This window comes from Salmo salar, unplaced genomic scaffold (assembly GCF_905237065.1).
Source record: "Salmo salar unplaced genomic scaffold, Ssal_v3.1, whole genome shotgun sequence".
In the NCBI taxonomy this organism is placed as follows: domain Eukaryota; kingdom Metazoa; phylum Chordata; class Actinopteri; order Salmoniformes; family Salmonidae; genus Salmo; species Salmo salar.
Genome location: NW_025548839.1, coordinates 32,743 through 50,473, shown reverse-complemented (window position 1 = coordinate 50,473; position 17,731 = coordinate 32,743). Strand labels below are relative to the sequence as shown.

Genomic DNA, 17,731 nt, shown 5'->3' with positions numbered 1-17,731 from the left:
GACCATATGCTGGTGCGGTTGGCCCTGGGTTCCTCCTAATGCAAGACAATGCTATACCTCATGTGGCTGGAGTGTGTCAACAGTTCCTGCAAGAGGAAGGCATTGATGCTATGGACTGGCCCGCCCGTTCTCCAGACCTGAATCCAATTGAGCACATCTGGGACATCATGTCTCGCTCCATCCACCAACGCCACGTTGCACCACAGACTGTCCAGGAGTTGGCGGATGCTTTAGTCCAGGTTTGAGAGGAGATCCCTCAGGAGACCATCCGCCACCTCATCAGGAGCATGCCCAGGCGTTGTAGGGAGGTCATACAGGCACGTGGAGGCCACAGACACTACTGAGCCTCATTTTGACTTGTTTTAAGGACATTACATCAAAGTTGGATCAGCCTGTAGTGTGGTTTTCCATGAAAATTTTGAGTGTGACTCCAAATCCAGACCTCCATGGGTTGATAAATTGGATTTCCATTGATTATTTTTGTGTGATTTTGTTATCAGCACATTCAACTATGTAAAGAAAAAAGTATTTAATAAGATTATTTCATTCATTCAGATCTAGGATGTGTTATTTTAGTGTTCCCTTTATTTTTTTGAGCAGTGTATATATATTTAAGTATGTGATCTATGTAAATAAATAAATATATCACAGCTGTAAAACTGTATGGTGGAGGCCTACCCATTTCCCAGGAGCATTGTAAAAAGTGGATTTGGGTACAGTGTTTATTTCCCCCTAATATCTTTGAAGATTCTGAGACCATTAGGGTTAAACATTACAGATATAAATGCAATATATGGAGTAGAAAAGATTGCCTGCCCACCAAAGAATCAACATATGTTCTACATGGTCTATTTCTATCTGAATGTAACACCTCAATCAAGCTTGTTAATTGATCGTTAAGTCATGTTTGTCAGGTAAACGGTCATTAGTGGCCTATATAAGCCTCATACAGGCCATGGGAAGACATTACCTGTTGATAACACAGACTATTCTCATGATCATGGGAGGTGTGAGAGAATTGCTGCTCTTTGTGATGACTGTGGGGGTTGTCAAAGGTTGGTTCACTAACGTTTTATTTGGATTGAAGGGATTTGTTTGGGAAATATGCTTAACTTTATAAGTTGGAGATTCAAATTTGACTGTCTGTTTCTTCCGCATTGGTCATCTATTATTAATATATGTAGCTATTTTGTGTGAACTCAACTTCTGTCAACACTTTCTCCTCAGTTTCTTGTTACCCTGTTGGAAAGTCCCAGAAGCAAGATCAAGTCTCTCTGCAGAGGAGACTTGGAGGTAAGTGTTTCTTTCCACAACCCTTCTAGCTATGTTCTTTGTCACTGTCTATGGTGCTGCTGTGTTTGACACTCATTCAACACCATAGAGTAACTCAGTCTAAATAACGTTGTCAAAGCCTTTGATTTGGTAATTTTGCTTGTGTACCTTAACCTACGTTTTTCAGAGCTGTCATCAAATGACGTCTCCATTGAGCATGCCCTGGCCTTGCTCCGATCCATAGGGTCTGACGCTAAACAAGACAGAGAAGGTACGGCCTGAAACATATACTTTGAAAACTGTTGGGTTCAACATTCGACTGGCAATTCGGCCTAGACCGTGTGGAACAGATGTGTTGCTGTAGAATACCCAACTGTTCCTTTTGTTTTTTCTATAGAGTATTTAGAGACTAACGAAGTAGAATCCCAAGCTTCTCCAAACCATGGTAGCTCTCAGGCAAATGATGCCCTGTCCTCTGAGGAGAAGCTGAGGCGCATGTCCTCTGACGACGCTGCGACTGGCCCGTCTGACGACGCTACCTCTGACGACGCTGCGACTGGCCCGTCTGACGACGCTACCTCTGAAGCTGCGACTGGCCCGTCTGACGACGCTACCTCTGAAGCTGCGACTGGCCCGTCTGACCATGCCTTTGAGGAACTGTTGGCCGCTACCTCTGAAGCTGCGACTGGCCCCCCGTCTGACCATGCCTTTGAGGAACTGTTGGCCGCTACCTCTGAAGCTGCGACTGGCCCCCGTCTGACCATGCCTTTGAGGAACTGTTGGCCGCTACCTCTGAAGCTGCGACTGGCCCCCCGTCTGACCATGCCTTTGAGGAACTGTTGGCCGCTACCTCTGAAGCTGCGACTGGCCCCCCGTCTGACCATGCCTTTGAGGAACTGTTGGCCGCTACCTCTGAAGCTGCGACTGGCCCCCCGTCTGACGACGCTACCTCTGAAGCTGCGACTGGCCCCCCGTCTGACGACGCTACCTCTGAAGCTGCGACTGGCCCCCCGTCTGACGACGCTACCTCTGAAGCTGCGACTGGCCCCCCGTCTGACGACGCTACCTCTGAAGCTGCGACTGGCCCCCCGTCTGACGACGCTACCTCTGAAGCTGCGACTGGCCCCCCGTCTGACGACGCTACCTCTGAAGCTGCGACTGGCCCCCCGTCTGACGACGCTACCTCTGAAGCTGCGACTGGCCCCCCGTCTGACGACGCTACCTCTGAAGCTGCGACTGGCCCCCCGTCTGACGCACGCTACCTCTGAAGCTGCGACTGGCCCCCCGTCTGACGACGCTACCTCTGAAGCTGCGACTGGCCCCCCGTCTGACGACGCTACCTCTGAAGCTGCGACTGGCCCCCCGTCTGACGACGCTACCTCTGAAGCTGCGACTGGCCCCCCGTCTGACGACGCTACCTCTGAAGCTGCGACTGGCCCCCCGTCTGACGACGCTACCTCTGAAGCTGCGACTGGCCCCCCGTCTGACGACGCTACCTCTAAGGAACTGTTCACCGCTTCATCGGAGCCCCCGTTGACCACAAACATGGATATCTGACGTGGGACATGCAAGAGTTCATGGGTACTCTAGTCCAGGTTGTCTGTGTGTGTAACTGCATTTGCTTGTTTTGGCTCAATTAAACATTAACTGTAATACTTGTGTCCTCAGTATTGTTTTGGCGGTTCCTACTTGGCAACATTTATTTTGCAATATATTAATACTTTGACCCCTGTGTTTAAGCTACATTTGCTCAGTGTTGGTCAATTTATGCTAGTAGCATGATGTGGAATGGGTTCTAGTTCATTTTAACTTGATGGTTGTGGAACACAGTGTCTGGGGTTGGTACATATGAGGATGTTGCTAGAATCGGGGTTTCAGTGCTAACTAATATCACGGTTGTCAACTTGCATTTAAATTACTCTGCTGGGTGTCTTCTCTCCTGACTGACTTGGTTTCCTATTAGTGAATGCTTACATGTGAAACCAGCTCTCGTCTCATTAGCCCATCGTTTTGGCGGTTGGTCTTCATATCCCAGTGACAATCCAAACTTTCAGGTTAAATAAGTCAATGCTAACCTGCTTTAGCTGGCAGGCTGCTATCAGGTCCTAGCTCTCCCAGAGTTGCTTGTAGCGCCTCTAACCTAGGGTTTGATGGGGGGAACAGTTTTACCAGGATTTCCCACCCACTCCGATTACATGGGAGAAATTAACCGGTTAATTTCTATGAAAAGCGTGAGGTGAAGTCTGTTCATACAGGCCTTCTCTATCCGCATGATCAACGCTCGGGGTGTGCGTCGTACTTATAGTCGCCATGAATTCAAAGAGCATGTACACGCAACCTTTAAATGCAGTTAATACAGCAACAAAATTGGCTCCAACTTTTGAGCTACCGGTAGGTATCTGCTTTAATTCAAAACAATTTCTGTGGCACCGCTTTACTCACTTATGCCAACCTGAATTCAGCCTGTTTTGAAGCAAGTTAAACCGTTACGGCCTATGCAAATATTTTGTTTGCTACAGGGTAGGCCTTCCAGGTTATTTTATGTAGCAGGGGCGAAAATCTGATATCAACTTTGGAGGGGACAATTACATGACATTTTCTGAAGAGCAATTCCTGAGGGGGACACCAAAAGTAGTGCTGTAACACACAGCCTACGTTGTAATATGGTAAATGTATATTGAGGAACCAAAGAAATAAGGTGTTTGCCGTACTCCTAACTACCGGTACCCAAAACTACACAACTAATCACAACAGCAATACCATTGCCTTTAACAGATCTTAGTTCAGTCACCAGTGTAAGTTGAGAGTGGGGGTATCCATGGCATTTTCCAATTATGTTCCTATTTTACAAGTCAAAAAAATGGAGAACCTTTAATGTTGCCAAACAAAGACTTAACAAACTTACCTGAGACTCCCTGTCTCTGCCAGTCTGTCCCCAGCTCTGCCATCTGTTGCCTGCTCTGCCTAATGACATCATTGTGAAACATTTTCATTAGCATTTCACTTCTTTCTTATGAACATTTTATCAACTAGTCTTTGAGATATTAGGCTACTAGGGTTCTTACTTTGCGTTTTGGTGTACTGAAAAATACTCTGATGTCCGTCTTTTTTTCTACCTGGCTGGCCACACACACACACACACACACACACACACACACAACAACACACACACACACAGTGTGTAGGTTATTTACAGTAGGAGATGGGCTTCTATCATATCTTCTATCATTCTATATGGGCTTCGATCTAAAAGGTAGCTAGCAAATGTGAAACGGATTGCAGTGACAAGAGTTGACAGCTGTATGAGTTCACCATTTACACAACATATGCTGCAATCTTTTGTAATTTTAACCGTTTGTTTCATATTGGCTGGCTTCCAACAATAGCTGAATTTGCAAAGCTAGCGAGCACAAATTCCGTTTCAGTGGTGTTTGCTATAATCTTTGCTACCCGGGTTAAATAAAGGTGAAATAAAATAAATAAAAGTTACCTTGCGACAATTTAGCTTTTGCAACGAGACCATTAAATATATTTAAGACAACGGTAGAAGAGAGTGTAGTTCTGTTCAGTTTGGACTTCAGTTTATCGCTAACCTTATCACAGGGACTTTGAAGCACTAACTTACATTGCTGATCTTGGAATAAATTGACGATAGCAAAGATTCCATCTTTGACGACGCCACATAAATGGAATAGGTACTAGCTAGCTTAATAGTTAATATTTGCACACTAGCTCTGCAAATTCAGCTAGTGTGTGTGTGTGTGTTTGAACCCTGCCAACATAAAACAAAACATTGCTATGGCGCGATTGACTGGATTAACCTCATGTCAGTCACGTGCATTGAGTGCCTTTCAGACAGTAGATACGAACCCTCTGTTACCTTGCCAACTAAGGAACTGGCAGTGGATCATACCATTGTGAGGCAAAGGGTGGGGGGTCGCAATCTTTTGAAACTTAAAAAAGCGCTATTAAGTGTCTATAATCAGCACAATTGCTTTCATTGCGTATTATTATTATTATTTAAATTACAGAGTAATGTTTACAGTGATATATTGGGGGGGACAAATCATATTTTTCCCAGGATGGGGGGGTCGTGTACCCCCCGTCCCTCCTGGGATTTCCACCCCTGTTATGTAGCCTAAGATTGTGTATTGAATGTTATTCTACATTTGTTTGTCTGGGTCTTGAGAATCAGTTACCCTTTCTGACCAAGTCTGTAAAATAATGCGAGAACTGGGGGTATTTTGTCCTGAATAAAAGTAATAACGGAGAAGAATGGCAGGGTCTTGACAAGTTAATTTGATTGTGTAGGCTCACGTTTAATTTATGCTGTGACTAAATGAATATTAACTTGATAATTGACTTTATTGCTGGAGAACAGATGCAATAGGTAGGCCTGAGAAGATTTGATGTAAATATAGCTGAAGAATGGCACATGATAAACTGCGGGTTTAGATTCACGTGCAATTGATCAACTGCGGCGCTATCCATTGTGCTGAATCTCCGCTACAGCGTAACTGTTAGATTATCAGAGATTCAGATTTGTTTCCTCTGACAAAATCATCACAATAACCGAAGTATAAACAGCCACAACCTTCCCAAATTCCCTTGATAGCCAGGTGTAAGGGGAGAGGAAAGGACCAAAATGCATCTTTTAGTGAAAGGTAGGCTACTGTAATAACCTCATATTTGACCCGTCGGCCAACAGTGCCTCATAGACCGGTTAAAACTAGGCTACATCAATGAAATAGTGTGGTGACTTTGAGTTGATTAAATAGCAACAAATACAAGAACCCATTAGTGTATATTTCTCCATGTAGAGTGGTATAATCATGTTGGATCTTATTCGCTGCTTAACACCCTGCATCCCACAGCTGGCTTGCTTCTGAAGCTAAGCAGGGTTGGTTCTGGTCAGTCCCTAGATTGGAGACCAGTTGCTGCTGGAAGTGGTTGATAAGAGAATTATCTAATAAAGGTAAATGAATCAATAAACCATGATGAATTATTAGTCATACAGCAGGGTTAATGAATAATCAATGTAATGATCAATGTAGGGATCGATTGGTCTGATTAGTTCCGGAAAGTCCAGGAACCACTGGAGAGGGAAAGAAATGTGTGTATGCAATTAGTATAGCTACAGAAGCAGATGGTCAAGGGAGTAAAACTTCAGAGAGTTCCTAACCTTGAAGGAAAGGAACAGGCTGAGCCAGAAGGTGATAAACAGTGTGAGAAGTTTATGGGGGTTGCAGGTCACCAACGGATTGTGTGTAAATGCATGTGCGTTGTAATGGAAATTATATGATTAAAGGTTTGACTAAATGATTTCACCCTGAAAAGGTATAACCGAGTGATTATAAGATGAATGTACTAATGTGTGTGTGTTGGAAAAGTTTAAGCTTAATGATTTAGCAATATAGGCAAGACATTCAAGGGAAAAGGGGAACTGTTACCAGACAGAAGACAACTTGTGACCACAGTGAAACTGATAACAGGAAGAAGGTCTCCCCCACCCAGAGAGGGGAGAAAACTTTAGGCTTGCAGTAGATTATGTAACATGGGGCAGGATTTGTGATGGAGAAGACTTGTAAATAAGCATTGACAGTGTTAAAGAAGAGGAGGGGGCATCTGTAAGGGGTATGACATATGATATGACCAAATGTTAGGTATAAAAGGCTGTGTACATTGTATGATATTCTGAGCTCTCGTGAATAAACTTGGTTGACTATTGTAGGCTGGGCCTCCGTCTGTGTCATTTAACCAGAACCTTACAAACTCTGGGGTGCAGACTGAGTAGTTTAATTGAAGTTCAGTTTATGAACATTGGGAACAAAATTCTCATAACATGCGTAAGTAAGCAAGAACTATATAATGACTGTTTTGTTATCCTGACGCCAGAACCTTCTCTGAATAAAGCTACAGAAACCTTTTGCAGAAAGCTGAGTCCTTGCCTAATTATTTTAACCCATTGTCTTACAAACCTTGGGCATTAGTCAAGGCGAATTGATTATTGATTATTATCATCAAGATATAAAATTCCTTTAACAATTGGTCCTTCGAGCCGGATTTCAATACCCGCTCCTGTCGTTCCAAGGAGACACCGAAACCGTGCACGGGCGGATGAAATATCCGTAAATCAAAGACCCGGCCCTTTTCTGTGGGTTCTTTACAGGCCGGTGGCAAACTGGTATGTGACAGAAGCGGTGACGAGATCCAACCTACATTGAATTCTCAGCTGCAAAATAAGGTCAGTAATCTTTATTCATTAGTTTGGGGTTAAATTCTAAACTTACTAAAAATTGACTTAGAATGGACTGGATTAGGTTCCTATTAAGCATTGGTCAAGATAAATGTGAGGGAGGATATTAACCGTAAAACTAACAAAAAGTAAGATTTGTATCGGGTATACCGTCCATATAATCTAATGTAGAGAAAGTTTAAGACAAAAGTATCTATGTTAGTGTTGGCGGCACTGGGTCACAGATCTAAGTAAGACCTAAAAGTAAAACCGGTTGCAGTAAGACCTAACAGTAAAACTGGTTGCAGTAAGACCTAACAGTAAAACTGGTTGCAGTAAGACCTAACAGTAAAACTGGTCGAAGTACAGTAGCCGGAAAACGTAATATAGAAGGCGAAATAAAGATAAGTAAGTTACGTTAGTATAGGACTAACAGGAGTAAGTGAGATAACAGTAGAGCACACACATAGATTGTGAGATTTAAGTATAATAACAGAATTATAGAAGCATACACATAGATTGTGAGAATTGGAGCTAATATTGAGACCTAAATGATACCTGGTCAATAATATATTAGGCGGAAAACATAATATGGAAGGCGAAATATAATAATAACATTTATAAGAACGTAGGTCAGGGACATAATTTGTATGAATATAGATCGCCTGTCAAAATACATTTTAGAGGGGATAATCGAGATCTACCAGAGGCGCGCAAAATAGGTCTGATTATTCCAAACAGGAGGAAGGAGGTTACACCCATAGAAAGTGAGAATACATATTAGAAAATAAACAAAGTAATTGAGTAAGTACACACATATTGTGACAATAGGAATAACAGTAATTGAATAAACATGGGTGGTAAATCCTCAAAGGAGAGGAAAGAAGAGCCAGAACCAAGAGAGTCTAACCTTAAAAAGCGACTGGCGCTGTATAATAAGCCAGGGCTGAGGGAGGTTCAATCAGATTGGGAGGAGGATCAGTGTCCTCTCATAGAGCTTCCTAATCCTAGGGCAGGCGAAGCTGATCAATCGGATATCTTACAAATGTATCGACCCTGGACTCAGAGAGATGTAGCAAGAGCAGTTGAGGGAATAGCACATCCAAAAACAGGAATAGAAGGGTTTAGGAGAGATATGGTGGGACTGACCGAGAGTTTTAAACTAAATACAGGAGAATTGGAAAGGGCTGTCCGACAGATAGTGGGGAAAGACTGGGCAGCAGTGAAGGGAGCCTGGGTTCCAGGGCAAGGAGAAGAACCGGTTTTACCATGGGCAGGAGATGGGGATTATGCAGACAAATTGACACAGCTCTGTAATAATCTTAGGGACTATTACCATAGACATGCAGACTTTTCAAAAATACATGAGTGTAAACAAGGGGATGGGGAAACTGTTTGCCAGTATTTAGAGAGACTGAGAGATGTGTTCAATGCTAATAGTGGACTGGTAGAGCCTAGACAGGGAGACGACGGACCTTACCACCAACAGTTAAAAATAGCCTTCTTGAGTGGTATGGAGCCTGAAATTTGTCAAATCATAAAAGAGACTCTGATAGGGTGGGGAACAGCCACATTGGCCGAAGTAAAGAGGTATGCTATACACCATGAGCATAATGGCAAGGAAAAGAAAAGTAAGAAAGAACAGACAGGAGCAGAACATTTGATCGCCACTCTTGGAGAAATTGCAGGAAAAAGCAGGAAAGATTTTAAAAAGAAAGGGGGAAACAGGGAGAGTAGAAAGTGGATAGAACCTGAGGACAGAAAGTGCTACAACTGCAATATAACCGGCCACATGGCAGAGGATTGTAAGGCCCCACCAAGGAACCATAGACAGAGACAGTTTAGGGATAGACAGAGAGGAGAACAGGATTTAGCAAACTTATTGAGAAAAGTGGATAGAGACAGTCACTGTAGACAGAAGGGGAAAAACAGGGAGACGCGCTGACAAAGACGGAGAGAAGTGGTGTTTTAATTGAGATAGAACAGGACATTTCGCCAGAAACTGTAAAACAGCCTGTAAACGTTGTGACCGAGTAGGACACAACCACCGGAATTGCAGCTCTAAGCAATAGCATTTTGGTTCAGTGGTAGAATTCTTGCCTGCTATGCGGGGGGCCCGGGTTCGGTTCCCAGCCCATGCACCATGGGACTAAAATTTAATTTAATTATTTTTATGTTATGACTAGAAGCATACGGTTGTTAGTGTTTGTTTAAGATAGAAACCAAATGCTTTGATAGCTTGTTGAGGTTAAATTGAAAGACAGATTCATTCAAAATAATAGCGAGGCGAATTCGATAAAGTACGTTGTTTGTGGTCTAAATGGCCTGCTTAAATGATTTATAGAGAATGGGAGTTGTATTTCAATGACGGAATCAAGGAAAAGGCAGTTACCTAAATCTAATGAATTATAAGGAGCGGAAAGTAATAATTGCGACAGAATTGTGGTGATATACATGATATTTTTTAAACCCTTGGACATTTCATAAGAGTGAAGCCGAAGGAGAGATAAAGTTGTAACATTGGGTTTAATCTTACGATAGAGGTAAGGCAGAACGCTGTTTGAAAAGAGATATATATTATTTTTTTCGTACGGGTAAAATGAGAAGCGTTGGTTGTGAGCACTGAAAACATATGTGGCTGGAAGCGATTCTGGTCTGAATAATGGAATCGTAAAAGTTTGGTGATAAATTCTGGTTATAGATTCGTGGTTTGATTGTTTAGTAACACCAGTGATTTGAACGGGAAGTGGATGTATGCTAACATTATGTTTTCATTGCATGAAACAATGTCAGGTCAGAAAGGTGGATTACAGGGCGAGTTTATTTTATTTCGCAGGAACAGTGTAAATTAATTATAGTTGTGCGTGAGCCTGGCCGGCGTGCGCGTTCCTGTAGGACGTAGAGTCACAAGCTAACTCGAGGACGCGCTATTTGTAAGGGGGTGAGTGTAACCGCGGTGGTGCGAGTACAATGGAGTTATAAGTACTATGAAGTTTTGTTTATAGTCAACTTTTGGGTTTTTGAATCAGTGTGGTAGGATGAAACGCTGACCAAGTACTTATTTTATGGAAAAAGAAGCGCTTAGCTCTCTTTGGAAAAAAAAAATTCCTAGGGACATGATATCTTAAAGGGGTTTACACACATGGCATTTTGGAAGTTTTGTTTTCTGAGTTTAATTAAACACGTGAAATTCTTTTGATAGGGAATGTTCTGGGACCCTGGGATACAAAATGTAAATAAAGTTCTTAGCTTTAATTTGTTTAATGTAGTAAGAAACACGGTTCCGAAAGGGTGGTATGACTTTTGACCCCTCTGGTGACTCTTCCTGTGTGGTCTGATCAGCCACATTGAAAAGCCATGGATGGTGAATTTAAGGTCATTGGTGATATTGATTTTAAGGGAATTTGTAGAACTGATAATTATGAGGAGTTAAAGTTCTTAAACACAATTGATAATTTGAACCAATGAGAGGACTAAAAGGGCAAAGCTTTAGACTAAGGGTAGGCTTCCTTAATCTATTTTCCTATACAATATAAATAATTCTTATAATTAGTATTTTTCTTTATTTATTTTAATTTCCTATTATTTCTATTTTCCCTATCCTTTCACCTCTTACATCTAGACGTTCCGCTAGCGGAACACCTGCTCCAATATCCAATGATGGGCGTGGCGCGAAATACAAACTCCTCAAAAATCCGAAAACTTCAATTTTTCAAACATATGACTATTTCACAGCATTTTAAAGACAAGACTCTCGTTAATCTAACCACACTGTCCGATTTCAAAAAGGCTTTACAGCGAAAGCAAAACATTACATTATGTCAGCAGAGTACCCAGCCAGAAATAATCAGACCCCCATTTTTCAAGCTAGCATATAATGTCACAAAAACCAAAAGCACAGCTAAATGCAGCACTAACCTTTGATGATCTTCATCAGATGACAACCCTAGGACATTATGTTATACAATACATGCATGTTTTGTTCAATCAAGTTCATATTTATATCAAAAACCAGCTTTTTACATTAGCATGTGACGTTCAGAACTAGCATACCCCCGCAAACTTCCGGGGAATTCGCTAACATTTTACTAAATTACTCACGATAAACGTTCACAAAAAGCATAACAATTATTTTAAGAATTATAGATACAGACCTCCTCTATGCACTCGATATGTCCGATTTTAAAATAGCTTTTGGTGAAAGCACATTTTGCAATATTCTAAGTACATAGCCCAGGCATCACGGGCTCGCTTATTTAGACACCCGGCAAGTTTAGCACTCACCATAATCATATTTACTATTATAAAAGTTTCATTACCTTTTGTTGTCTTCGTCAGAATACACACCCAGGACTGCTACTTCAATAACAAATGTTGGTTTGGTCCAAAATAATCCATCGTTATGTCCGAATAGCGGCGTTTTGTTCGTAGCGTTCAAGACACTATCCGAAATAGTAAAGAAGTGTCACGCGCATGGCGCAATTCGTGACAATAAAATTCTAAGTATTCCATTACCGTACTTCGAAGCATGTCAACCGCTGTTTAAAATCAATTTTTACGACATTTTTCTCGTAGAAAAGCGACAATATTCCGACAGGGAATCTCCTTTTCGGCAAACAGAGGAAAAAATCCCAAAGGCGGGGGCGGTCGGGGTCACGCGCATAAGCCAGTGTCTCATTGATCGGCCACTTGAGAAAGGCGATAATGTGTTTCAGCCTGGGGCTGGAATGACGACATTCTGTTTTTTCCCGGGCTCTGAGCGCCTATGGACGACGTGGGAAGTGTCACGTTAGAGCAGAGATCCTTAGTAAATGATAGAGATGGAAAAGAAGTTCAACAAATGGTCAGAGAGGCCACTTCCTGTAAAGGAATCTCTCAGGTTTTGACCTGCCATTTGAGTTCTGTTATACTCACAGACACCATTCAAACAGTTTTAGAAAATTTAGGGTGTTTTCTATCCATATGTAATAAGTATATGCATATTCTAGTTACTGGGTAGGAGTGGTAACCAGATTAAATCGGGTATGTTTTTTATCCAGCCGTGTCAATGCTGCCCCCTAGCCCTAACAGGTTAACACAACAAGGCTGTGGAATGGATATAATATTACTATATTTTGTTGTGAATAAGTTTAATAATGGTAGACTTATGTCAACAGGACAGGGATATATGACATCTGTAGGTGATCCAGGATTATTGAGGGTATCGAGATAAATTTAAGTAGATATGCAATATCTAGACAGGTGGATTTTTCTAAGGTTCAGGAGTGCAACCAAGGAGACAATGAGACATTTAGTCAATATTTGGAAACAACCATATTATGAGAAAAACTGGAGACAGAGAAGGACAGACGGAGAAATCCTCCCCTGCACTGCTGAAACCTTGAGGGTTGGGGAGTAGTAGGAAGAAAGGAGGGGGGCCAGCAGGAGTAGATAGGAAGAGAATTTGGTTCACTAAGCTCTAGGATATTAATTCATGGAGAGACTATCGGCTCCATTGGCAGGCATGTATTTTAGTTTTGATTTTAAGTTTATGTTTGGTAAATTCGCTAGGAGGAGATTAGTATAATTTTGTTGAAAGTAATTGTTACCCTAACTAAAAGGGCAATGAAAGCTTAGTTGGTTTCAGGTGTTAGACACTGAACCATTGCCCAGACACTATTCTGCACAGTAGGCCGAAATAGTAGCATTGACTAGAACCGGTGAAATAACCTGTTAGGGCTAGGGGGCAGCATTGACACGGCTGGATAAAAAACATACCCGATTTAATCTGGTTACCACTCCTACTCAGTAACTAGAATATGCATATACTTATTACATATGGATAGAAAACACCCTAAATTTTCTAAAACTGTTTGAATGGTGTCTGTGAGTATAACAGAACTCAAATGGCAGGTCAAAACCTGAGAGATTCCTTTACAGGAAGTGGCCTGTCTGACCATTTCTGGAACTTCTTTGCCATCTCTATCATTTACTAAGGATCTCTGCTCTAACGTGACACTTCCCACGTCGTCCATAGGCTCTCATAGCCCGGGAAAAAGAGAATGTCGTCATTCCAGCCCCAGGCTGAAACACATTATCGCCTTTCTCAAGTGGCCCATCAAGAGACACTAGCTTATGCGCGTGACCCCGACCGCCCCGCCTTTGGGATTTTTTCCTCTGTTTGCCGAAAAGGAGATTCCCTGTCGGAATTTTACCGCTTTTCTACGAGAAAAATGACGTAAAAATTGATTTTAAACAGCGGTTGACATGCTTCCACGTACGGCAATGGAATACTTTGAATTTTATTGTCAGGAATTGCGCCAAGCGCGCACACTTCTTTACTATTTCGGATAGTGTCTGGAACGCACGAACAAAACGCCGCTTATTCGGATATAACGATGGATTATTTTGGACCAAACCAACATTTGTTATTGAAGTAGACGTCCTGGGTGTGCATTCTGACGAAGACAACAAAAGGTAATGACATTTTTATAATAGTAAATATGATTATGGTGAGTGCTAAACTTGCCGGGTGTCTAAATAGCGAGCCCGTGATGCCTGGGCTATCTACTGAGAATATTGCAAAATGTGCTTTCACCAAAAAGCTATTTTAAAATCGGACATATCGAGTGCATAGAGGAGGTCTGTATCTATAATTCTTAAAATAATTGTTATGCTTTTTGTGAACGTTTATCGTGAGTAATTTAGTAAAATGTTAGCGAATTCCCCCGTAAGTTTGCGGGGGTATGCTAGTTCTGAACGTCACATGCTAATGTAAAAAGCTGGTTTTTGATATAAATATGAACTTGATTGAACAAAACATGCATGTATTGTATAACATAATGTCCTAGGGTTGTCATCTGATGAAGATCATCAAAGGTGAGTGCTGCATTTAGCTGTCTTCTGGGTTTTGGTGACATTATATGCTGGCTTGAAAAATGGGTGTCTGATTATTTCTGGCTTGGTACTCTGCTGACATAATCTAATGTTTTGCTTTCGTTGTAAAGCCTTTTTGAAATCGGACAGTGTGGTTAGATTAACGAGAGTCTTATCTTTAAATGGCTGTAAAATAGTCATATGTTTGAGAAATTGAAGTAATATGATTTTGAAGATTTTGAAAATCGCGCCACAGGATGGCAGTGGCTGTTACGTAGGTGGGACGAATTCGTCCCGCCGGTCCCATAGAGGTTAAGAAAGGAGAGAAAGTTACTATTTACACAGACAAGCACATAGACATTTAAAACCATACAAAACAGCACAGATACATCTTAACCTCTCTAGGCTAGGCGGGACGAATTCGTCCCACCTACGTAACAGCCACGGCTATCCTGTGGCGCGATTTTCAAAACCTTAAAAATCCTATTACTTCAATTTCTCAAACATATGACTATTTTACAGCCATTTAAAGATAAGACTCTCGTTAATCTAACCACACTGTCCGATTTCAAAAAGGCTTTACAACGAAAGCAAAACATTAGATTATGTCAGCAGAGTACCAAGCCAGAAATAATCAGACACCCATTTTTCAAGCCAGCATATAATGTCACCAAAACCCAGAAGACAGCTAAATGCAGCACTCACCTTTGATGATCTCCATCAGATGACAACCCTAGGACATTATGTTATACAATACATGCATGTTTTGTTCAATCAAGTTCATATTTATATCAAAAACCAGCTTTTTACATTAGCATGTGACGTTCAGAACTAGCATACCCCCGCAAACTTCCGGGGAATTCGCTAACATTTTACTAAATTACTCACGATAAACGTTCACAAAAAGCATAACAATTATTTTAAGAATTATAGATACAGACCTCCTCTATGCACTCGATATGTCCGATTTTAAAATAGCTTTTGGTGAAAGCACATTTTGCAATATTCTAAGTACATAGCCCAGGCATCACGGGCTCGCTTATTTAGACACCCGGCAAGTTTAGCACTCACCATAATCATATTTACTATTATAAAAATTTCATTACCTTTTGTTGTCTTCGTCAGAATACACACCCAGGACTGCTACTTCAATAACAAATGTTGGTTTGGTCCAAAATAATCCATCGTTATATCCGAATAGCGGCGTTTTGTTCGTATGCGTTCCAGACACTATCCGAAATAGTAAAGAAGTGTCACGCGCTTGGCGCAATTCGTGACAATAAAATTCTAAGTATTCCATTACCGTACTTCGAAGCATGTCAATCGCTGTTTAAAATCAATTTTTACGACATTTTTCTCGTAGAAAAGCGATAATATTCCGACAGGGAATCTCCTTTTCGGCAAACAGAGGAAAAAATCCCAAAGGCGGGGGCGGTCGGGGTCACGCGCATAAGCTAGTGTCTCTTGATGGGCCACTTGAGAAAGGCGATAATGTGTTTCAGCCTGGGGCTGGAATGACGACATTCTGTTTTTTCCCGGGCTCTGAGCGCCTATGGACGACGTGGGAAGTGTCACGTTAGAGCAGAGATCCTTAGTAAATGATAGAGATGGAAAAGAAGTTCAACAAATGGTCAGACAGGCCACTTCCTGTAAAGGAATCTCTCAGGTTTTGACCTGCCATTTGAGTTCTGTTATACTCACAGACACCATTCAAACAGTTTTAGAAAATATAGGGTGTTTTCTATCCATATGTAATAAGTATATGCATATTCTAGTTACTGAGTAGGAGTGGTAACCAGATTAAATCGGGTATGTTTTTTATCCAGCCGTGTCAATGCTGCCCCCTAGCCCTAACAGGTTAAAGAAGGTAAAACACTTGACAGAGGATTGTTAAATTATAGCCAAGGATGAAGGCCCCAGGGAGAATTGGACATGTGGAAAATGAAATGGGGCATCCTACAAGAGAAGGTCTGACATAAGGATAATTTACTTATCCTACCAAAGACATTGTATGGATACGCAGCAATATTGATACATAGGCTAAGCAATGTATCAAGGGGAGGGAAGTATAGTAGAGTAGTTAGGAAAGAGTGATGGCCTAGAGGATAATTACTTAAACTTTTTTTTTTTTGTAAGATATCCATTCCAACAGTTGGAAATGTACCTTATTGAGATATTCCGAAATGAGGGGAAGAAGGGGTGTTTAACAAGAATAGATAAGTATAGCAAATGGGTAGAAGCGTTCCCAACTTACTTGGTGGACATGATTATGGTAGCTAAAATATTAAGTCAAGATATTATCCCTAGAGTTGGTTTACTAGGAGCCATCTCTTTAAATGATGGATGACAGTTTAGCTAATCAGGTAGAGCCTATAGAATGCCAGAGTTAGAGATACCAGAACAGGTAGACATAGAAGTTGAAGAAATACTAGCAAAGCACATGGGAAGACTGTTTGTTAACCAAACCCATATGTCCAAGATTTTGTGTCCCACAGGTGAATTACAGGAGAAGGTGATTCACTCAATCCAACCAGGAGACTGGGTGTGGATCCAGTCCCTGAGGAGAAAAAACTGGAAGCAACACCGTTGGGAAGGCCCATACCAGGTTCTTTTAACCTGTTAGGGCTAGGGGGCAGCATTGACACGGCTGGATAAAAAACATACCCGATTTAATCTGGTTACCACTCCTACTCAGTAACTAGAATATGCATATACTTATTACATATGGATAGAAAACACCCTAAATTTCTAAAACTGTTTGAATGGTGTCTGTGAGTATAACAGAACTCAAATGGCAGGTCAAAACCTGAGAGATTCCTTTACAGGAAGTGGCCTGTCTGACCATTTGTTGAACTTCTTTTCCATCTCTATCATTTACTAAGGATCTCTGCTCTAACGTGACACTTCCCACGTCGTCCATAGGCGCTCAGAGCCCGGGAAAAAACAGAATGTCGTCATTCCAGCCCCAGGCTGAAACACATTATCGCCTTTCTCAAGTGGCCCATCAAGAGACACTAGCTTATGCGCGTGACCCCGACCGCCCCCGCCTTTGGGATTTTTTTCCTCTGTTTGCCGAAAAGGAGATTCCCTGTCGGAATATTATCGCTTTTCTACGAGAAAAATGTCGTAAAAATTGATTTTAAACAGCGATTGACATGCTTCGAAGTACGGTAATGGAATACTTAGAATTTTATTGTCACGAATTGCGCCAAGCGCGTGACACTTCTTTACTATTTCGGATAGTGTCTGGAACGCATCGAACAAAACGCCGCTATTCGGATATAACGATGGATTATTTTGGACCAAACCAACATTTGTTATTGAAGTAGAAGTCCTGGGAGTGCATTCTGACGAAGACAACAAAGGTAA

At 41.7% G+C, this 17,731-nt stretch overlaps 1 pseudogene; it reads left to right on the top strand.

Moving 5' to 3' along the window:
* Positions 1–949: 949 nt before the first annotated feature.
* The window catches only part of LOC123733370 (polysialoglycoprotein-like), a 28,891-nt pseudogene continuing 12,109 nt past the window's right edge, over positions 950–17,731 (top strand).